Source organism: Bos grunniens, chromosome 15 (assembly GCF_055505025.1).
Source record: "Bos grunniens cultivar Pamir isolate PY7600 chromosome 15, Bosgru_T2T1.0, whole genome shotgun sequence".
NCBI classification, from domain to species: Eukaryota; Metazoa; Chordata; class Mammalia; order Artiodactyla; family Bovidae; genus Bos; species Bos grunniens.
The window spans coordinates 82,577,598-82,602,142 of NC_141179.1; the positions used below are offsets into that span (position 1 = coordinate 82,577,598).

At 40.2% G+C, this 24,545-nt stretch overlaps 2 pseudogenes; one reads left to right on the forward strand and one right to left on the reverse strand.

The window, feature by feature from the left end:
- The first annotated feature begins 4,689 nt into the window (after window positions 1-4,689).
- Window positions 4,690-5,633, forward strand: LOC147358821 (olfactory receptor 5B3-like; annotated as a pseudogene).
- Window positions 5,634-9,923: 4,290 nt separating this feature from the next.
- LOC147358822 (olfactory receptor 5B2-like) lies at window positions 9,924-10,867 on the reverse strand (annotated as a pseudogene).
- Between the last annotated feature and the right edge of the window lie 13,678 nt (window positions 10,868-24,545).

The following is a 24,545-nucleotide window of genomic DNA, read 5'->3' on the forward strand; positions in this document are numbered from 1 at the left end:
TGTCAATTCTGCGCCCAACTTTTAGGAAGGCGGAAGGAGTTCACCACTGGTAGATCTGCCTGATAGGAAATGCTAAAGGCAGTCCTTCAAGTTGAAATGAGAAGACATTAGACAGCAATACAAAAGCATATGAAAATAGAAAACTCACCAATAAAGGCAAATATATAGAATTTTGCAATATGGTAATTGAAGTATGTAAATCACTTTGAATTCTAGCATAGAATATAAAAGGTAAACAGATAAAAATAACTATAACTGTAATTTTGTATTACCAGATACCAAATATGAAAAGATACAATTTGTGATATGAGTAACGAAAAGAGAAAGAGAGGTATATAGGAGCAGAGTTTTGTAAGTGGTGGAAGTTAAATTGTTACCAGTCAAAAAGACAGTTGTAACTAAGAGATGTTTTGTGTAAGCCCCAAGGTAATCCCAAAGACAGTACCAGCAGAAGACGCACCACAGAAAATGAGAAAGGGATCAGTCTATCACTACAAAAAGTCAGCGACGCACAAAGCAAGGTATCAAGAGAATAAAAGAGGGGGGAAATGGCTACAAGACAGCAAAAGACAGCAAAATGAAAATAACTAGTCCCTCTGTGATGGCTAATTATATGTATCAACTAGAGTAGGTCAGGGAATGCCCGATATGTTATTAACCACTGTCTTTGCGTGTGACTGTGCGGGTGTTCATAGACGAGACCAGCATTTCAATCAGCGACATGAGTGAAGCAGATGACCCTCTCCGATGTGAGTGATGACCATCCAATCCATTGTGGGCCTGAATAAAACAAAATGGTAGCAAGTTGAATTCACTTTCTACTTGACTGCTTGAGCTTAAGACATTGATAGTCTGCTCTTGGCATTAAAAAGCTCAGGGTTTTTGTTAAGGTGATAGAACTCTTCTGTATTGTAATTGTGGCAGTGGTACCTGACCAGATAAAACTTAACCAAACTCTTAGAATAATACACTAAAAGCTGTGGATGTTGATGGTTTGTACATTATACTTTGAGGAAAAAGTGGAAAAAAAAATGAAGAACAAGCAGTGAATGTGAAAACACGTGTACACTCTCAATATATCCAGCAGAATCCCACAAGCTATTTAATTCTGTCTTCCCTAAAAACATGGGATGAGAGCTACAGATGCTCTCATGGGGGAAAGCCGCAGAGAATTCTGTGTTTCTATGGCTCCCTTCTGACTCCCATGAGCCAGCTTCTGAAATCCCAACATAAATCTACATGACATCACTGACTGTGCTGAGCCCCTTGGCCATCGTTTAGCAAACACAGGCATCCCTGTCTGACCTCAAACCTGAGGATTTGCTATAGTGGCCAGAGAAAACGTCTCAGAGTAAAATTATATTGATCAGCTTTAAAGTGATAACCTCTCAGCAAGGTGTTTCATGGAGCTTCCCTCATCTGCTAGTTGCAAGCACAAGTCTGTACAAAATATATGAAAAGAGGTAATATTATTAATTGTTTTTCAAACAAGGAGAAGAAAAGTGACTTCTCCAAGAGCATAGTCAGAATTAGTGGTGAATTCGGGACTTTTATGCAGGTTTCTAACTCCATGTTGGGTGCCTTCCTCCATCTTTACTTGTCTTCGAGGTCTTGGAATCTTTGGACCGGTATCTGATAAAGAACGTCTCAACAGTGGTGGTTTAGTCACTAACTCGTGTCCAAATCTTGCAAAGCTATGAACTGTAGCCCGCCAGGCTCTTCTGTCCATGGGATTTTTCCAGGCAAGAGTACTGGAGTGGGTTGCTATTTCCTTCTCCAGGGGATCTTCTGGACCCAGGAACTGAACCCAGGGTGTCCTGCATCACAGGCGGATTCTTTACCAACTGAGCTACAAGGGATATGCGCTTTATTCCATGACTAAATATCTGATTGCATTATCACTCTTCGGATTGACTCTCTTCTTTTCCAGCAGCAAGGTAAGCTTCTATGTTTCATATACATTTTTAGTGAGAAGTATAATTCATGTAAGATCTATGGGGCAGCTATATGTACTATGAATTATCTGAGCACAGAAAGAGATGGCCTCAACATTTTTTTTCTAAAACGGTGAGTTGAGGCTGAAGTTTGAATGTCAAAATTTCCATTAACGGGAGTTTAGAGATATGTACGGAATAAAGTCATGTTGTTCTCCTATAAAAGAATAGCAAAAAAAAAAAATTAATTATAAATGGCCCTGTTACTAAGTCCTAATCTCATGTTAGTTACTATCCTATGTCCTCTCATTGGAGGCAAGAAAGAAAACCACAAGAGAGTGAAATAACGCTTCTTCAAACCACAGAAGTGTTCTGATCAAGTTAGCGAGATCTCTACTCTATTGTAATCTTCCCCCATAATCTCATCCTTGTGATTACTCTCACATTTGCAAATGCAGCTAGTGAGGTGGCGGAAAGCACAGGCTTCTGATTTGGTCACGGCCGGGTTTGAATCTTGAATCCTGAATCTTTTTCATACTAACTACGTAATTCTGCAGCTTTACATAGCTGCTCAAGTCCTCAGTGTTCTTACTGGTAAAATGGGTATTATAACATGGTCCACCTTACAGCATCACTGAGGATTAAAAGGAAAGGTGGGCTTCCCTGGTGGCTCAGACAGTAAAGAATTTCCCTGGGTTGGGGAGATTCCCTGGGGAAGGGAAAGGCTACCCACTCCAGTACTCTTGCCTGGAGAATTCCACGGACAGAAGAGCTTGGCAAGCTATAGTCCATGTGGTTGCAAACAGTTGGACACAACTGAGCAACTTCCACTCACTCACTCACTCACTCACTCAGAGGAATGAGTGTGTATTATTTATATACATGTGTATATACATATAAACACACGAGTAACTATATGTGTATACATATGCATAAACATAGATTCATATGCTCTTAATGGGGGCTTCCCCAGCGGCTCAGCTGCTAAAGAACCCACCTGTCAATGCAGGAGATGTAAGACAAGTGGGTATGATCCCTGGGTGGGGAAGATCCCCTGGAGAAGGAAATGGCAACCCACTCCAGTATTCTTGTGTGAAAAATCCCAAGGACAGAGGAGCGTGGTGGGGAGTCCATGGGGTCGCAAAGAGCTGGACATGACTGAGTGCACACGCACACAACACAGCACATACATGCTCTCTGTAGCGAGCCAATGAGGTGAGATGCGGGTAACGAGAGAAAGAACGAGCTTAAAGAAAGAGACTCAACTCATGCTAAAATAAAGACTTTAAGAAAGAAAATAGACAAACGAATGGTTCATGTGGAGTGGCTGGAACAGCCATTGATGGTAGCAAAGACCCGGTAGACGGGGAGACATTGGAAGACACAAAAGTTTTGGTGGACAGAGTGTGAGATAAAGGAAGAGAGAGGCTGCAAGACTTCAAAACTCATCCACACCTGAATCCCTGATTTCACCTGCCTTTCTCAAACATGTAGCCTCTCATTCCATCCTAATGATAATGTCACAACTAATGATTATCAGGAGATGCTAGGCACTCAGCATTTGACTTGTTTTTTTTTTTTTTTTTGATACATTATTTCATCTAATTCTCATAATACTACCTTGAGGTATTATTCTTCTGTACATGGAGAAAACCAGGATCAAGTAGTTAGGTTACAACCAAAGACTCCTGGGTAGCAAATGGTATGACTTACATGCATCTCTTCCCAGAACCCAAGCTTCATACCCAATTCTCTGTCTTCCCCTCAGGACGGCCTCTGAGGGCAAGTGCTCTAGTTATCCTGCTGTATCTATTGCACACACGTGTCTCAGCCACTTAATGGGGAAGCCCAAACACTGAGTTTGGGCCAATGGAGACAATGAGTAATCGTAAATCGAGTAAAACTCAATTTTATTTATTTACTTATTGGAGGAGAGTTTAATTTATTTCTTTTAAAAATTTTATTGAAGTACAGTTGATTTACACTGCGTGTTTCACTTCTGTTGTACAGTAAAGTGACTCAGTTATACATACACATTCTTTTTCATGTTCTTTCCCACCATGGTTTACCACAAGCTATGGAATACAGTTCTCCGTGTTTTACAGTAGACCTGATTGTTTATCTATCCTGTATACCATACTTTGCATCTGTTAATCCCAAAGTCTCAGACCAGGGGGCCAAAGAACAACTCTTCATGGGTACAAAACTTGACTTCGACGGTAATCATTTTGTGAATTTAAATACAATACTCAACCCCTATACTTCAAAAGTTAAAAGAGGGTAACAACTAGTCAGTCTTACGAGCTTATTGAGAAAAGCAAATTGATACCCAGGTGAAGTGTACAGGGCAGCTCCAGGCACAACAGCAGCACAGAAATGTAAGCATTTACGAGGCTCAGGGAACTGAAATGACATGTATTCACTCTAGACATGCCATCTTGATCAAGACTTTATATTTTCATATTTCAGTTTACAAGTTTATAAAATTTAGACAGTAGGAGATGAACCATAAAGATCCTTCAGTTTCAACAATGTATAACTCTATAATTTATTAATATGCAGCAAAACTTGTTGCCAAAGCCATATTTTATATGAATAATATTGAGGCTGTAATTACTGCTATAATGCAATAATGCACATCTACCTATCTACCAATCATCCAGTTACCAATCTGTTTCAATTTCTCTCCATTCAATTTCTCTGTTCCTTTATTTCTCATTGCTCCAGGGCGTCTTGTGATTCCCAAACCACACCCATGGAGAACAAAACAGGAGTGACTGAGTTCGTCCTGCTGGGACTCGCCAGTGCCCCAGGACTGCAGGTCCCCTTATTCATCGTGTTTACTCTCATCCACCTCCTCAGCGTGGTTGGAACCCTGGGGATGGTTGTTTTGATTCTCATGGACTCTCGTCTTCACGTTCCCATGTACCTTTTCCTTAGTAATCTGTCTTTAGTGGACTTTTGTATTCTACAGCTGTCACTCCCAAGGTCACGGCTGAGCTGCTTGTGGGAGACCAGGTCACCTTCTACAATGCGTGTGCTGCTCAGATGTTCTTTTTCGTAGCCCTGGCCACCGTGGAAAATTTCCTCTTGCCCTCAATGCCTTATGATCACTATGCAGCCGTGTGCAAACCCCTGCTCTACACGACCGCCATGACAACCCGTGTACGTGCTGGGCTGGCTGCAGGCCCCCACATCTACAGCTTCCTGAGTGCCTCTGTTCACAGCAGGGACACATTCAGTCTCTCTTTCTGTAGGTCCAATCCAGTGCATCCTTTTTCTGTGATGTTCCAGCAGTCGTGGCTCTCTCTTGCTCTGATAGACATGTTAGTGAGCTAGTTCTCGTCTTTGTGGCAAGCTTCAATATCTTTTTTGCCCTCTTGGGTTATCTTGATTTCCTACCTGTTCATATTTGTCACCATCCTGAAGATGCACTCAGCTGAGGGATATCAGAAGGCTTTATCCACCTGTGCTTCTCACCTCACCACAGTCTCCATCTTCTATGGGACTGCTATCTTTATGTACTCCCAGCCCAGCTCCAGTCATTCCATGGACACACACAAAATCGCATCTGTGTTCTGTACGATGGTCATCCTAATGCTGAACGCCCTGGTCTATAGTTTAAGAAACAAGGAGGTTAAAAGTGCTTTCAAGAAGGCAGTGGAAAAAGCAAACTTGTCTCTAGGCTTTACCTTTTAAAGCTGTAATATTCCAAATAACTAGTTTCATTCCTCTCCTGTTTTAACCATGAAATTATCACATTTTAGGGCCCACACCACTCTTAAATTACTGAGATACTGTTACCATTTCTCCTTCAAAAGTCCATCATCAAGAAAAGATAAAATGTCCAACTAAGTAATATCTGAATGAGGATGTCCACAGGGGTCTTTGAGTATTTGGTGCCCTGCTTGTAATAAACTTTATTAATTATATTTGATTCATTCATATGCTCTTATTTTCTCTACCACATAACAACACAAGCATATCAGTAAAACACTGGACACACAAAACCATGAATAAACGCAAGAAGCTCTGAAGACTTTGGTAAATTTCCTTAGATAAGAAAATGTGGTTAGAATGGTCTTTTTTCCCCAAGAACTTGTGGGTTTTTTTTTCTCCTGGTTGTGTTTTAGAAGCTGATTGAGAATTGACAGATATTAGTGAAATTAAATTGTGCTGTAGACACTTCATGGTCTTTCTTGCCACAGTGTCCTTCCACTTCTTTCAAGCAGCATCCAGATTGTCTTTGGGGAATCTCTTTATGTTAGTTGGTATAAATACTACTATTTTTGCTGTTATACAAGCAAAGTCCAAAATTACAGTGGCTTAACCGCAGAGATTTTTCTTGCTCATCTATTGTTCAGTTAGTTGTTCTACAGAAGCTCAGTAGAACAGTAATCCAAGTTCTTTCTGTTTTGTGGCTCACATGATCTTTGCTCCTATTCTGTAAATCTAAAACATATCCTAAAAGCATTTATTATTTACAGTAACTAGCACATGGAAGCAACCTAGGTGTCCATTGACAGATAAATGGATAAGGAAGTTGTGGTACATATACACACTGGAATGTTGCTAAGCTATAAAAAGGAGCACATTTGAGTCAGTTCTAATGAGATGGATGAACCTAGAGCCTATTATATGGAGTGAAGTGAGTCGGAAAGACAAGCACTGTATATTAACACATACGTAAGGAATCTAGAAAGTTGGTACCGATGATCCTGCGTGCAGAGCAGTGGAGGAGACACAGACACAGAGAGCAGACTTTGGGGCACAGTCGGGGGAGGAGAGGGTGGGGCGGTTTGAGAGGACAGCACTGGCACACACAATGTCACGTGTGAAACAGACAGCCAGTGGGACGCTGCTGCTGGTCTGTTACAGCCTAGAGGGCTGGGAGGGGGAGGAGTGGGAGAGAAGTACAAGAGGGAGGGGGCACATGTACACCTACGGCCATTTCACAGTGCTGTATGAAGAAACATCACAATATTATACTCACCCTACGATTAAAAATAAAATATTAAAATTTTAAAAAGTAGCTTTTAAATGACCCCAGTAGAAGACACATCACTATCATCATAAACTTAGAGCCAGAAGAGACTATATTAGGATTACAACATCCGTCCACACTGCTGTCCATCTCAGTACATCCAAACTCAGTCTTGCAAATACTGGGAGTACGGAAGCCTCCAAGTATGTAGATGCAGAGAAAGGAATATCAGTGCAAGTTCCTATGGGCATCTTTATTACAGAATTGAGTTCCCCAAGGATCAAAGTAAAACACATAAATATTATTCTACTCGGATACTTAATATAGGTTATGTTTACTGTTGATAAGTACGATTATGTTTACATTATCTATGGAGGCTTAGAGTCACTGGAATGAACTGCATTACCATAACCAACTCAGATATTAAGCATTAAAATAGTTTGATACGTTTTGTCTTTTCAGTTCAGTTCATTTCAGTTCAGTTGCTCAGTCGTCTCTGACTCTTTGTGACCCCATGGACTGCAGCACGCCAGGCCTCCCTGTCCATCACCAACTTTCAGAGTTTACTCAAACTCATGTCCAGTGAGTCGGTGATGCCATCCAACCATCTCATCCTCTGTCGTCGCCTTCTCCTCCTGCCCTCAATCTCTCCCAGCATCAGGATCTTTCCAAATAAGTCAGCTCTTTGTCTTTTATGACTCACTAGATAGAATCTGTTTGATGTGTTGTCAGTGAGATATCTGGAGAAGGAAATGGCAACCCACTCCAGTGTTCTTGCCTGGAGAATCCCAGGGACAGGGGAGCCTGGTGGGCTGCCATCTATGGGGTCACACAGAGTCGGACACGACTGAAGTGACTTAGCAACAATGAGATTTCATTTCTAAGGAATGATGACAAAGTTTCCAGATAATCATTGTGTCTGTCAGTGGGAATCAAAAGCACTGAGTGACAATGTAGAAAATATTTCAGTCAAACAAAACACCAGTCATGCCTCTTAAAATGCTAATTTTACATAGAAGATTTATTTTATGAATGAATTATAAATATCCTGATTCAGATATTTAATATACTCATCCTGATGGGTGAAGCTGAAATAAAAGCTTCATCCATCCATTCATTCACACATTCATTCATTTAAAAATGTTTATTTAACTCTCCTATGATCCAGAAATTGATTTAGGTACCAAGGACTAGGGGCTTCCCTGGTGACTCAGATGAGAAAGAATCTGCCTGCAATGCAAGAGACTGAGATTTGATTCCCGGGTCAGGAAGATCCCATGAAGGGAATGGCTATCAACTCCAGTATTCTTGCCTGGAAAATTCCATGGACAGAGGAGTCTGGAGGGCTACAAAGAGTTGGACATGACTGAGCAACTAATGCTTTGACTCACTTTTACCGAGGAGTTATGAACAAAACAGATGAAGCTATTTCTCATATGGAATTTATGTTTTAGTTTGAATATATACATAAGTACAAGATGGATTTAGAAAAGGCAGAGGAGCCAAAGATCAAATTGCCAACATTCGTTGGATCATAGAAAAAGCAAGAGAACTCCAGAAAAACATCTACTTCTACTTCACTGACTACGTAAAAGCCTTTGACTGTGCTCAGTTTAGTTCAGTCGGTCAGTCGTGTCCGACTCTTTGCGACCCCATGAACCGCAGCACACCAGGCCTCCCTGTCCACCACCAACTCCGGGAGTTTACCCAAACTCATTTCCATTTTGACTGTGTGGATCACAACAAACTGTGGAACATTCTAAAACAGATGGGAATACCAGACCACCTTACCTGTCTCCTGAGAAATCTGTATGCAGGTCAAGAAGCGACAGTTAGAAGCGGACATGGAGCAATGGACTCATTCCAAATAGGAAAGGAGTCCGTCAAGGCTGTATACTGTCACCCTGCTTATGTAACTTCTATGCAGAGGACATCATGCGAAACGCTGGGCTGGATGGAGCACAGGTTGGAATCAAGATTGTTGAGAGAAATATCAGTAACCTCAGATGTGCAGATGACACCACCCTTATGGCAGAAAGTGCAGAGGGACTAAAGAGCCTCTTGATGAAAGTGAAAGAGGAGAGTGAAAAAGCTGGCTTGAAACTCAGCATTCAAAACACTAAGATCATGGCATCTGGTGCTATCACTCCATGGCAAATAGATGGGGAAAAGGGAAACAGCATGTTATACAGTAGGGCCTTGCTGTTTATCCATTTCGTATGTGATAGTTTTCATCTGTTCATCCCAAACTCCCGATCCAGCTCTCCTTCGTCTCCCTTCCCCTTGGCAACCACCAGTCTGTTCTTTGTGTCTTGCAAGACAGTTTGTTTTGTAGATAAGTTCATTTGTATCATATTTTAGATTCCACACGTAAGTGATATCACAGGTGTTTGTCATTGTGACTTACTTTATCTGATATGATAATCTCCAGGTCCCTCCCTGTTGGTACAAATACCATTCTTGTTTTTATAGCTGAGTAGTGTTCCATCGTATAAATGTACCACATATTCTTTATCCACTCATCTGTCAGTGGAAATCGAGGTTATTTCCATATCTTAGTTATTGCAAATAGTGCTGACATGAACATAAGGGTGCATGTATGTTTTTGAATTATAGTTTTGTCCTGATATATTCTCAGGAGTGGAATTATTGGATCATATGGTACCCCAATCGATCATTTAAGTCTTTTCTTTTTCAAAAACTAGCCATATGTGATTTATTTATTTAACAAATTTCCTGCTCCAGTCTGTATGTGCATACATGGGACAAAGAAACACAGTTCTAACCCTAGGCTTGTGTATGTTCCTGTTTTTGCATGTCCATTTGCATCAACATGATAATAATAGGTTTCCACTAGGAATCTAACATCATACGATGGGGGCATATCTCCTCAGGAAGATAAGCTCAGTGTGGGCCTTAACATGTGAGTCACTGAGCAAAGGATACCTTAGAGATGACGAAAGGATACCTTAGAGATGACGCTAACTTTTCTGGATCCTACATCATTAAAGAGCTAATCCTAGAGACAATTTTGATTTCTCAACAACCTTCTTGAATGCACTTTTGACCTCCCTGTTCCTCAGGTTATAGACCACACGGTTTAGCATAGGTATGACCATAGCATATAACACAGAGGCCATTTTATCTGTATCCATGGCATGACTGGAGGAGGGCTGTAAGTACATGAACATGACTGTCCCATAAAAAACGGAGATAGCAGTGAGGTGAGAAGCACAGGTAGACAAAGCCTTCTGATGTCCCTCAGCTGAGTGCATCGTCAGAATGGTGATAAATATGAGCAGGTAGGAAATACAGATAATCATGAGAGTAAAACCCACATGGAAGGTATTAATATAAACAAGAATCAACTCACTGATGTGCTTATCAGAGCAAGAAAGAATAATGACTTCTGGAATATCACAGAAGAAGCGATGGACCACACTGGACCTGTAGAAAGACAGACTGAAGTTATCTCCAACGTTTACAGAGGCATTCGGAACACCACATGCGTAAGAGCCTATGACAAGGCAAGCACACCTATTTTTTGTCATGGTGGTGGCACAATGCAGAGGTTTGCACACTGCTGCATATCGGTCATAAGCCACTGATGCCAAGAGGTAACTTTCCCCAGTGCCAAAGACCATAAAAAAGAACAGCTGAGCAGCACATGCATTGTAAGAAATGACCTTATTTCCTGTAAGGAATCCTGCTGTCATATTGGGTGTGACTGTTGAGGAGTAACCAAAGTCCACCAGAGAGAGGTTACTCAGGAAAAAGTACATAGGAGTGTGAAGGTGAGGGTCCAGCAGAATCAGCATGATCATCCCCAGATTTCCAGCTAGAGTGATAAGGTAAGTGAGGGTAAACATCATGAAGAGTGGGACCTGTAGTCCTGGGCATCAGCAAGTCCTAGAAGGATGAACGCAGTCACTTCTGTTTTGTTGTCCATGGTGTCTTTTAGGAATCGCAGGATGCCCTGCAACAATGAGAAGTAGAGGAGCAGAGGAATGGAAAGGACAGGGCACAGTGGGACTGGATGCATAAATGCGCTGTGAACTATTTCAATTACAGCATAATTTGTTCCACAGCTCTAAAGCATACACATAAGAAAATTAGCGAAAAAAAAAGTAAAAATTGAAGGGTTTCATGGATCAGTCACCCCATTTACTAATTTTGTATATGAGAAACTGAGGTAAAGAAAGGGTTATGACGACCTTGTCTAAGGTCATCATACTATTCATACTTTGGCTACCAGATGCAAAGAACTGACTCCTTTGAAAAGACCCTGAGGCTGGGAAAGATTGAAGGCGGGAGGAGAAGGGGACGACAGAGGATGAGATGGCTGGATGGCATCACTGACTCAATGGACATGAGTTTGAGTAAACTCCGGGAGTTGGTGATGGACAGGGAGGCTTGGCATGCTGTAGTCCACGGGGTCGCAAAGAGTCAGACACAACTGAGTGACTGAACTGAACTGAACTGAAGGTCATCACATATCTGGAATGACTCCATCTTCCAAATCATATCTACTGAGAATAGAAACAGCTTACCCTTCTACAGTGCTCACTTTCAGGAATATACATATATACATATACATATATATATATGTCACAGCTGGTCCCCATTATCTGTAGCAGTTAGGTTCTATAAAATAACAGTGAGCAGCGAATTCATGAATGCTTCTTTGCTCCCAGCAAAAATAGTTTCCTGCAAGACTCTGGCCACATTTTCATCAGTCGTTCAATCCAAAATATTTTTTATGTATGTTTCTCTTTAAAGAGATCTTATTTAATATATATGTGGATTCATTAACATTGATCTCACAGCCAACAGCATTATATGTCATATACTTATTTTCTCCTTAAGGCACATCACAGTCTTCTTTTAGCACTACACTCAGGAAAATTTAATTTTCTTAATTAAAAAATCACACAACAGGAAGCATAAAAATGTGAAAACTGACACTGCAAAGCCTGCATGAAAGCACTTGTACAGTATCCGTGGCGTGGAAGCACCCAGGTGTCCATCAAGAGATGGATGGGTAAAGAAATTATAGTCCCAACCCCTGGGCCACCAGGAAATTCTCTGGGAGATACTTTGTTGCTACTTGCCTGTTTGAGGATTATTCAAAGTGGCAAACAAAATCAAAATCACGAGGTACCACCTCACACTGGTCAGAGTGGCTATCATTAAAAAGTCTACAAATAACAAATGCTAGAGAAGATGTCGAAAAAACAGAACCTTCTTACACTGTTGGTGGGAACGTACATTGGTGCAGCCACTATGGAGAAAAGCATGGTGGTGCCTTAAAAAGCTAAAAATAGAGTTGCCATGTGATCCAGAAATCCCACTCCTGGCATATATCAGGGCAAAAGTATAGTTCAAAAAGACACATGCACCCCGTGTTCATGGGCTTCCCTGGCAGTTCAGATGGTGAAGAGTCTGTCTGCAATGCAGGAGATCTGGGTTCGGTCCCTGGCTTGGGGAGATCCCCTGGAGAAGGGGAAGAAAACTGGCTACCCACTCCAGTGTTCCGGCCTGGAGAGGTCCATGGACCGAGGAGCCTGGCAGGTTGCAGCCCATGGGGTCACAAAGGGTCGGACATGACTGAGTGACTTTCACTACATTCATAGCAGTACCATTGACAATAGCCCAGACACGGAAACAGCCTACATGTCTACTGACAGCTGAGTGGACAAAGATGTGAGACACAAGCACACACACACACACACACACACACACACAAAAGAGAACAGTACTCAGCCACAAAAAGAATGAAATAATGCCATTTGCAACTATATGGATGGAACCAGAGACCATCATATGATGTGAAGTAAAACAGAGAAAGACATATCGTATGGTATCATCTACATGTGGAATCTAAATATGACAGAAACGAATCTATCCATGAAACAGAGACAGACGCACTGACACAGACTTGCAGTTGCCTAGGGGGACAGGGGTGGGGAAGGGCTGGATTGGGAGCTCGGGACTAGCAGATGCAAGCTATTATACACAGAATGAATAAACAACATGGTCCTCCTGTGTAGCACAGGGAGCTATATTCAGTCCTGTAATAAACCACAATGGAAAATAATATGAAAAAGAATGTATAACTGAATCACTCTGCTGTATACCAGAAACTAACACAACTTCAATAACAAAAATAAAGTGGCAAACAAACAAACAAAAAGAAATTGTAGTACATATATAAAATGGACTATTTTATATATATTTATATTTATATTCTTGAGAGTCTCTTGGACTGCAAGGAAATCAAACTAGCAGCCCTAAAGGAAATCAACTCTGAATACTCACTGGAAGAACTGATGCTGAAGCTGAAGCTCCAGTACTTTGGCCACCTGATGCGAAGAGCCAGTTCATTTGAAAAGACCCTGAGGCTTGGAAAAATTGAAGGGAAAAGGAAAAGAAGGCAGCAAAGGATCAGATGGTTGGATAGCACCACCGATTCAATGACAATGGACTTGGGCAAACTCCGGGAAATGGTGAGGGCCGGGGAGCCGGGCATGTTGCAGTCCATGGGGTTGCAGAGTCAGACACAACTTAGTGACTGAAAAGAACAGCACATATACATGAAATCTAGAAAAATGGTACAGATGAGCTGTACCGTTACTGGGCAGGAATGGAGTCACAGTCACGGACACGGAGAACAGACTTGTGGACACCGGGGAAAGGAGAGGGTGAGATGAGCTGAGAGAGGAGCACTGAAGCAGAGACATTGCCGTGTGTAAGAGAGACAGCCAGGGGAGGTGCTGTATAACACAAGGAGTTCAACCCCACCTAAAGGGGTGGGGTGAGGTTGGCGGTGGGAGGGAGGGAGGCTCAAGAAGGAGGGGACATATGTATATACTTATGGCTGATAGACTTCCCTGGTGGCTCAGACGGTAAAAGCATCTGCCTACAATGCAGGAGACCTGGGTTCGATCCCTGGGTCGGGAAGATCCCTTGGAGAAGGCAGTGGCACCCCACTCCACTACTCTTGCCTGGAAAATCCCATGGACGGAGGAGCCTGGTAGGCTACAGTCCATGGGGTCACAAAGAGTCGCATACAACTGAGCGACTTCACTACACTATGACTAATTCGTGCTGTCGTACGGAAGAAACCAATGCAACATTGCAAAGCAATTACCCTTTAATTAAATCTCAAAAAAAGAACAATACGGAAATGGAAATAAGAAGGTAGAACAATTGCCTTGTTCAACCTCTGCCGGAAATGTGAATGTCAAGCAACTCAGATTTTTTACCACTCTGCACATGTCCCTAAATGGTCACAAAAGCTCTGCAAATATTTATTTTAGGATTAAGATAAATTTTAACTATAAGAAAATCTGTAAATAGGAAATCTGTGAATCTGAAGATTGACTGTATGTACATATATTCATTTCATCCTCTCAACAATGCTATGAGGTTCATAGTCATTAGTCATTACCATCACTGATTTTATGGGATAACTTAGGCTCCAAAAGATTGCTTAATTTGATTTACATGAGTAGTAACTGGCAGAGCCAAGCTTTATGCTCGGATAGACTAGTTCCTAGTTCTCATGATATTAACTGAAATTTGAATTGAAGTGAACTAATTCAGCTTACGTCTTTCACCGAGTCCACTGGGCCACACTCAATATTAGTTACTAGGAATACTGAAAGAACTAATGTACTGTCTCTGGGTTTGGGACTTACAATGGAGTAACAGAGACATATGCACATGCAGCACAGTGACTGCAACAGCAAATGTATCCAACCAGAAACAACAGCACAGAAGGAAAATAGTGCCCTGAGTGTAAGAACTCAAGATCTGGGACGAGCTGAATAGCATTCTGAAAGTACCCTACCATTTACTATCGGGAGACACTGTGCTAACTTAAGTTTTCTGAGCCTCACATTTCTCATCATTAAAAACAAAGATGTACTGTGAATGGGGCCATAGTTAAAGTTAATAAAATAATGCCTGAGAAGCAATAAGCATAAGCCTGATGAGTGCTAGCTCTAATAATATATCAGGATGAAAGCATGGTTTCTACCTTGGTTTGGAAAAAGTAGGATGCAATAGTCAAGTCTTCAGGTTGTGGATTATTTTTGAAGTGTGATAGCCTCTCTTCTTAACTAGTCTTTCCTCATACAGGTGACACTGGTTAAGAATCTACTTGCCAATGCAGGAAGCTCAAGAGACCTGGGTTCAATCCCTGGGTCGGGAAGATTCCCTGGAGTAGGAAATGGACTGTAGCCCACCAGGCTCCTCTTTCCTGCCTGGAAAATTCCGTAGACAGAGGAGCCTGGTGGGCTACAGTCCATGAAATCTCAAAAAGCTGGACACAACTGAGCTATTGAGCACGCACACACACGGTATCCACTCAGATCTTCTGACCCCTCCAGCCGGCCTCACTGTGTCTTCCCTGCCCGTCATTGGCTGTAGTGGCCATTTGCTCAAGTTATTCTTTGAGATCCATATTTTACCTTGGGTTGAAAGAGTCGTCTGCTTCAACTTACTCCCATGGCCATCACCTATAATCTGCATCACAAAAATCTAGGGTTGAAATTGTATTTGATTAGCTTTCAGATCTGCTTTTGAGGTGATCTTCACGTTCTAAATTTTTTCATTTGGACCTGAAGCTTATGTCACAGCTTCCGTTTATTAGTAACCACTCTTTTTTACCATCTTCCCCTTCACAATGTTCATGCCCAGAGCATAAAGACAATTGTATTTGTTCACCCTAAACTAATATAAATAACTTTTTAGCATATTCTTTGTTCTATAATCTCTAATAAGAGCTTTTTATATATGCAACTGTGTATATATTTCATTTTATCCTCATGACTTAAGTTAGGTAGCATAATATTTACACAATGCTTATGATATTTATTAAGGTAATTTATGAGTTGACAGGAATAACTTTTAAGTTACATTTTTCTACAACTTTATCCTACAGTGTTATAAGGTATGGATTATTATTACCCACATTTTGGTGTTATGGAAACTGAGGATTTGAGAGGCTACATTACTTCAAAAAATTCCACACCTAATAAGAAATAAATTCAAGATTCACACCCAGGTGAGAGAGATTTTAAAGCTTATGCCCTTAGCCACCACTCTTTTGACTTTTCGGGATGTGCTAGGGGCTTCCCAGGTGGCTCAGTGGTAAAGAATCTGCCTCCAATGCAGGAGACACGAATTCACTCCCTGGGTTGGGAAGATCTCCTGGAGACGGAAATGGCAATGCATTCCAATATTCTTGCCTGAGAAATCCCGTGAAGAGAGGAACCCTGTGGGGGTTCCATGGACCCCTGTCCACGAGGTCACGAAAGAGTTGGACATGACTGAGCATCTAACAACAACACGGTGTGCTGGTAATAACGTGAGTGACATTAAGGGGGAAAGGAGGCTGAAATAAAGGCTTCATAATTCATGGAGATCCTCTGCTGGTCCAAAGAAGTGTCATTTCACCCCGTTCTATTTAACTTCTATAACAAGCCTAGAGTTAGTAAACAGAATGAAGCTACCACATCAGAGCACAGTCTGTTTCACGTGCTCTGTTCTGTTTTTGTTGCTGTCTGTTTGCTCTTATCCTCTTAGGAACACTGCCTGTGTGGCGTTTCCTGAGTATCACAAACTCCCCACTGATGTAGATTTTGATATTTCATAACCAGTTCCTCCTCACAGTTTGAGGAAAATACTGAAAACATCCAATATTCTGTGACAATATCACATAGTAGACCCAGCCTCCTTGCTGTTTTTGCATGGATTTCACTTCTCACTAAAATTATATAGGAAAGCATAGAAGCTTACCCTGCTCCTTAACAAAACGGGAAAGGCAACCAGCAGAAACTCAGCCAGGGTGGAATGTATAAGCCTATCAGAAAAGCTCTCTCGGGTACTGGCAAAAAGATTTTAAGGTCTCTGAAGAGTGAATAAGTGGAAGAAAAATCATTTACATGGAACTAGGAAACCTGGGTTCAAGCCCTATATCTTGAATGTATTATTTATGATACCTTGGAAGAGTCATTTACCTCTTTCAAGTTCTGTTTTCTTATTTATGAAACAAAATAATAAACTTACCTGTCCCACACATCTCACAGAAATCTGTCTGTGAGTAGCAAATGAAAAATGATGTACAAAACACTCGGGCAAAGGGGTTATCATTTTAGCCTCAATAAGTATAATCCTGATTTTGGAGTGTTTTCTTTGACTGTGGCTGCAGGTTCTAAGCAAATCCTGTTTGGAGGAAAACTGACATGTGTGCTAGAAACTATTACCATTCAGGTGAATAAGAAAAGGAACAACGGGGCTGTGTGCACAGACTGGCCCTCTATTGTGATGTTTAAAGTAGTAACTTTGGAGATTCCAAAGGCTACTGAACGGGAACTTAGAGAAGTCATAGGGACACAGAACAGTCAGGGGAATAGGCCCCTTATGAGAACATCCACAGCTCTTCATCTGGCTTGTTTAGTAGAAAAGCAATTAAACGGTCTGTGGGGAGTGTGAGCGCCTGTTGAGTAAGTGCACCGATTCATTTGTACTACTTGGCCTTAGAAAAATCATTGGTTGAGGATGCATAATTTACATAAAGTTATAGCCACACTTTTTAATGTATAGCTCTAACAGCTTGTGCAAAAGGGTGTGGCCATACAGCCACCACCCCATGATGATACAGAACAGTTCTATCAACTCACCTAATCTCCCATGCCAGCCACCACCCCATCATGATACAGAACAGTTCTATCAACTCACCTAATCTCCCATGCCAGCCACCACCCCATCATGACACAGAACAGTTCTGTCAACTCACCTAATCTCCCATGCCAGCCACCACCCCATCATGACACAGAACAGTTCTATCAACTCACCTAATCTCCCATGCTTCTTGATGCTTGACCCTTCTACCGCCTAGCAACCACGAACCTGTTTGCAGCCCTTACAGTTCTGACTTTGTAGGAACGTCATTAAAAAATGAATCAAACCATAGGTTGGCTTTTGAGGGTGGCTTCTTTCTCTTAGCATAATGAATTTGCAATTTATGGATTTGTGTAGTTCTTCTGCAGTCGGTTCCTGTTGATTGCTGAGAGGTAATCTGTGTACTCAGCACAGACTGTTTATCCATTTCACAGCTGAAAAAAAATTGGGTTGTTTCCAGTTTTTAGCTATTACAAATAAAGTGTCGATAAACATTCACATACAGACTTTTATGTGAGCATATGTTTATATTTCACTTGGATGGATTCTTAGGAATGAGATTTCTGGGTTATATGATATAGTCAACCTGTCTTCCAAGACGGTATACTATTCTGCTTTCCTGCCAGCAATGTATGAGAGTTCTGATTGCTCCATATCTTTGGCAGTATTTGATATTTACAAGGTTTTTAAATTAGTTACTCCAGTAGGTTTCTAGTGTATCTCTCTCTCTTTTTTTTAGTTTGCATTTCTCTGATGACTGATTATGTTCAACATCTTTTTGTGTGCTCATTTGCCATCCCTATTATCCTTTTTTGTGAAGTGTCTGTTAAAATCTTTTGCTCATTTTACTGTGCTTGTTTTATTATGATAGCAGTGTGAGAATACTTTATGTATTCCAAAATGCAAGTCCTTTACTGATAAGGACTCATATGTGATTTGTAAACACTTTCCCCTGGTTCGTAACATACCTTTTAGAGTTTTTAACAAATATTCCAACTATATCAGTGGAAAATACATACTATACTTTCTATTTAAAATTGCCTTTGCAAAAATTGTCAAATGGCCACTAACTGTATCAATATTGCTGTATTTCTCAAACCTCTGTCGAGCTCCAGTAACGTTTACTCGAATGCAGCTATCCTTTGTCCAATATTGCACTACTCGACTATTGTAGTTTAAGGGTGGATCTGGAAAGGAGGACTGTGAGTGCTTCGACTTTGCTGCTCTTTGAAATTATCTTGGTTATTCTAATTTATTTGGTTTTCCATATAAATATTCCAATGTGCTTCCCAAATTTTACAAAAATTCTTTCTTCGATTTGGGAACACAGATATCTTAAAATTATTTAGTCTTCCAATCCATGAATGTACTGAATTTCTCCATTTATCATATCTGATTTATATTTTTGTTGTTGTTTAATCACTAAGTCATGTCTAACTCTTTTGCAACCCTAGGGACTGTAGCCCACCACTTTCCTCTGTCCATGGGATTCTCCAGGCAAGAATTCTGGAGTGGGTTGCCATTTCCTTTTCCAGGGGATCTTCCTGACTGAGGGATCGAACCTGCATCTCCTGCATAGGCAGGCAGGTTCTTTACCACTGAGCCACCAGGGAAGCCTCAAAATTTTATAGTTTTCAACACATCTTACACATATCTTGCAAGGCTTATACCTAAGGACTTTATGTCATTGGTACTGTTGCAAATGGTACTGCTTTAAAATTACAATTTGTATATCATATGTGAAACAGATTGCCAGTCCAGGTTCGATGCATGAGACAGGGTGCTCGGGGCCGGTGCACTGGGATAACCCTGAGGGATGGGATGGGGAGGGAGGTGGGAGGGGGCTTCAGGAAGGGGAATACATGCACACCCATGGCTGATTCGTGTCAATGTATGGCCAAAACCACTACAATATTGTAAAGTAATTAGCCTCCAATTAAAATAAGTAAATTAAAAATAAAATACAGGAAAAAACAAACAAAAAATAAATAAAATTACAATTTCCAATCATTTATTGACATTATATAGAATTATGATGGATTTTTGAATATTGACCTATCTTCTTGATAACTTACTAAACTCATTAGTTCTATAGTTTTGTTATTTTCTTTGTGATTTTATAAGCAGAAAGTCATATAGTCTCTGAATTGTGGGAATTTTATTTATTCCTTTCCAACCAATGTGTTCTTTTTTCTTTTTTTCTTGCTTTGCTGTATTAATGTCTATCATGATGGATAGAAGTGGTAAGTGGAGATATCCTTGCCTATTTCTAATCTTGGGGAAAAAGCATTCAGTCTTTCATCATAAAGTGTGAAGCCAGCTATGCTTCATAGCTGTTTTTTTATCATGTTTATGAAGTTTCCCACTACTCATACCTTTTGGAGAGTTTTCATTGTTAATAAACGATGAGTTTTGTCTAAGGCTTTTTCTGCATCTATTGAGATGACTGTATGGTTTAGTCTAGTGCTACCATATGATTTCATTCATATGTGGAATATAGAACAAACAAACATGTAACATGGAGAGATCTAGAGGTTGTCAGACTAACGAAGTCAAACAAAGACAAATATCATATGATATTGCTTTTACGTGGAATCTAAGAGGGGTCATATAAACGGACTTATCTACAAAACAGAAATAGTTACAATGAAAAAAATAAACTATGGTTACCAGGGTTAAGGAGGAAGAGGGATAAATTGGAAGATTGGAACTGACATATACATACTACTATATTTAGATAACTAGATAACTAATAAGTACCTACTGTATAGCACAGGAAACTCTGCTCAGTACTCTGTCATGGCTTATATTGGAAAAGAATCTGAAACAAAGTGCACATATGTATAAATGATTGACTTTGCTGTACACCTGAAACTAACACATTGTAAATCAACTATCAGTTCCGCTCAGTTCAGTTGCTCAGTCGTGTCCAACTCTTTGCGACCCCATGAATCGCAGCACGCCAGGCCTCCCTGTCCATCACCAACTCCCGGAGTTCACTCAGACTCATGTCCAATGAGTCAGTGATGCCATCCAGCCATCTCATCCTCTGCCGTCCCCTCATCCTCCTGCCCCCAATCCCTCCCAGCATCAGAGTCTTTTCCAGTGAGTCAACTCTTCACATCAGGTGGCCAAAGTACTGGAGTTTCAGCTTCAGCATCATTCCTTCCAAAGAAATCCCAGGGCTGATCTCCTTCAGAATGGACTGGTTGGATCTCCTTGCAGTCCAAGGGACTCTCAAGAGTCTTCTCCAACACCACAGTTCAAAAGCATCAATTCTTCGGTGCTCAGCCTTCTTCACAGTCCAACTCTCACATCCATACATGACCACAGGAAAAACCATAGCCTTGATTAGACAGACCTTCGTTGGCAAAGTAATGTCTCTGCTTTTGAATATGCTATCTAGGTTGGTCATAACTTTCCTTCCAAGGAGTAAGCATCTTTTAATTTCATGGCTGCAGTCACTATCTGTAGTGATTTTGGAGCCCAGAAAAATAAAGTCTGACACTGTTTCCACTGTTTCCCCATCTATTTTCCATGAAGTAATGGGACCAGATGCCATGATCTTCATTTTCTGAATGTTGAGCTTTCACTTTCATCAAGAGGCTTTTGAGTTCCTCTTTACTTTCTGCCATAAGGGTGGTGTCATCTGCATATCTCAGGTTATTGATATTTCTCCTGGGAATCTTGATTCCACTTGTGCTTCTTCCAGTCCAGTGTTTCTTATGATGTACTCTGCATTAAATTAAATAAGCAGGGTGACAATATACAGCCTTGACGAACTCCTTTTCCTATTTGGAACTAGTCTGTTGTTCCATGTCCAGTTCTAACTGCTGCTTCCTGACCTGCATACAGATTTCTCAAGAGGCAGGTCAGGTAGTCTGGTATTCCCATCTCTTTCAGAATTTTCCACAGTTTATTGTGATCCACACAGTCAAAGGCTTTGGCATAGTCAATAAAGCAGAAATAGATGTTTTTCTGGAACTCTCTTGATTTTTCCATGATCCAGGGGATGTTGGCAATTTGATCTCTGGTTCCTCTGCCTTTTCTAAAACCAGCTTGAACACAGGAAGTTCACGGTTCACATATTGCTGAAGCCTGGCTTGGAGAATTTTGAGCATTACTTTACTAGCATGTGAGATGAGTGCAATTGTGCGGTAGTTTGAGCATTCTTTGGCATTGCCTTTCTTTGGGATTGGAATGAAAACTGACCTTTTCCAGTCCTGTGGCCACTGCTGAGTTTTCCAAATTTGCTGGCATATTGAGTGTAGCACTTTCACAGCATCATCTTTCAGGATTTGAAATAGCTCAACTGGAATTCCATCACCTCCAGTATACATTTAAAAAAGAAGCAGACAATTAATGAACACAGCAAACCAAACAGAAACACACACACAGATACAGAGAACAGAGTAGTTGTACTAGAGAGGAAGAGGCAGTTGGGAGGACAAAACTGGTAAAGGTAATCAATATAATGAATAAATGGAAACTAAATTTTTGGTGGTGAGGCTGCTGTAGTGTCTACAGAATTAGAAATATGTACAGTAAATGTGAACCTTACATAATGTTATAAACCAATGTAACCTCAATAGAAATTAATTAAAAGAGAACAAAAAACATACAAATAAAAAATTCCACAACATCTTAATATAGGATATTATTTTGAAGTCCCACTTGCAATTAACTTGAAATCCCACTTGGTCATGACTTTTTAAGCATTTTATATATTATTAGATTTGATCACACACAATGATGAAAAGGATAGTTGTACATAAAAGAATAAATCAATGTAATATATCACATTAATAGAATGAAAGACAAGATTCCTATGATTATCTCAGCAGATGTGGAAAAAGCATTTGACAAAATTCAACAGCTTTTCATGATAAAAGCTCTCCATGAATTAGGTATGAAAGGAATGTACTAAAAAACACTATACATGACAAACCCACAGCTGTATCATACTCTGCAGTGAAGAATTGAAAGTTTTTCTCTAAGATCAGGAAATAGACAAGGTGCCCTCTCTAACCACTTCAGTATAGTGATAGAAGTCCAGCCAGACTTTTTATGTGGACCATGCAGTTGTGGATGCTCTGGACCTTAGCACTTCCATTTGATCATTTCTTATAAGTTTTCATTCCTTTATCAAAATCATCAGCCTGATGGCTATGTTTTTCCAATTTTTCCACCAGAATCTTTAACATATTAATCATATTTATTGGTTGGCCAACATATTTGTCAGGGTTTCTTTATGATGCTGCAGAAAAACTCAAATGAACTTTTTGGCCAACCCAATATTTCGTATGGCCTCTCAGATAGTTTCAGTATCTCTGTCACATCAGCATTTGATTCAGTCAGTTGCTTTGTCACTCAGAAATGTATTGCCTCTTTGTATTTCTTGCAATTTTGTTTTGGAAGCCACGCATTGTGGATGAAGCAATAAAGCTGGTGGTAGACTTTATGCCTGAAGATAGGTCTACTTTTTGTTCTTGTTGTTGTTTGGCTAAAATATTAGTGTAGACAGCTGAGTCAATCTAGTTACAGACGAGTCAAACTGAATTTGGATCTTGTTTCTATAGTTACTGTCAATGAATCACACATGAAGAGACTTCATACAGCCTGGCCACGTTTTAGGATGGAGGCTGGTTTACAAGATGTTTCTCAATATCTGTTACCATCTCAGTTTTAAACCTTTCCTTTGCACTTGAGCCTTAGACAGGACCTCCACGATCTTGCCCCGCTCCTAGCAGTAGATCGTGTTTCCTTACTGCTCAAAGTTGCTTAGCCCACTTGCAAAAAGCACAGTCCTTTCACTGTTTTGATATGGCTTTCATCTTACACAGAAATCTCCTTGATCTCAGAGGTGGGGCCCTTCTCAGTGATCTTGACTTACCCTGGGTACAGTAGACCTCTAGCAGTTTTATCCCAGGACATAAATAAATAAATCAAATATATAAAGTATAAAATTCACTAAAGTGTATGAATAGCAGATTTAAGCTGGCAGAAGAAAAAAAAAAAACAGTGAACCTTAGGATATGTCAGTTGAGAATATACAGTCCTAGGAACAGAGATAAAAAAGAATAAAAAATAGTCTCAGAGAACAGTGGGATACTCCAAAAGAACCAACATACTCATAATGCAATTCCCAAAAGGAGAGAGAGAAAGGGACAGGAAATTTTTGAAGAAATAATAGCAAAAACATGCCAAATCTGACACAAACAATGGACATATATATAAATCAAAATTGTTAACATTTTGAGACTCAAAATATTAATGCCTTTGGACAGTAACAATTCATAGCATTTATATGCAGAGAAGTTATTGATACTACTGTAATTCTTGGTGCTCAAAATTTTAAAATTAAATATTATACTTTTATTTAAGTAAATTAAACTTGCCTTTATGATCCTTTTCTTTTTCCTATATTTCTGCACATTTTCTCTATTTAAAATGTCATATAAAAATTATTTTTAGGTATGACATATGAAAATTTATTTAGGAAAATAAATGCCTGTATAAAGACATGCAGTTTTATTAAAAATAGGAATAAACAAACTCAATAATTTATACTCAAAACGCATTGGAAGCACTTTCATAAATGTTATTTAAAAAAAAATAGTAACCTATTGCTTTTTCAATGTAAAAAAGATCAACTGAAATACAATTTTCAAAAAGCCAAACATATATATCTTATTTACATTAAGTCAAATATTTATACTAAGAATGTGTTCCCAGACACCAAAATAATTGTTTTAAATTCTATTATAATAATAGACCCATCTCAGTTCAGTTCAGTTCATTTGCTCAGTCGTGTCCAACTCTTTGCGACCCCATGAATCGCAGCACACCAGGCCTCCCTATCCATCACCAACTCCCAGAGTTCACTCAAACTCACGTCCATAGAGTGGGTGATGCCATCCAGCCATCTCATCCTCTGT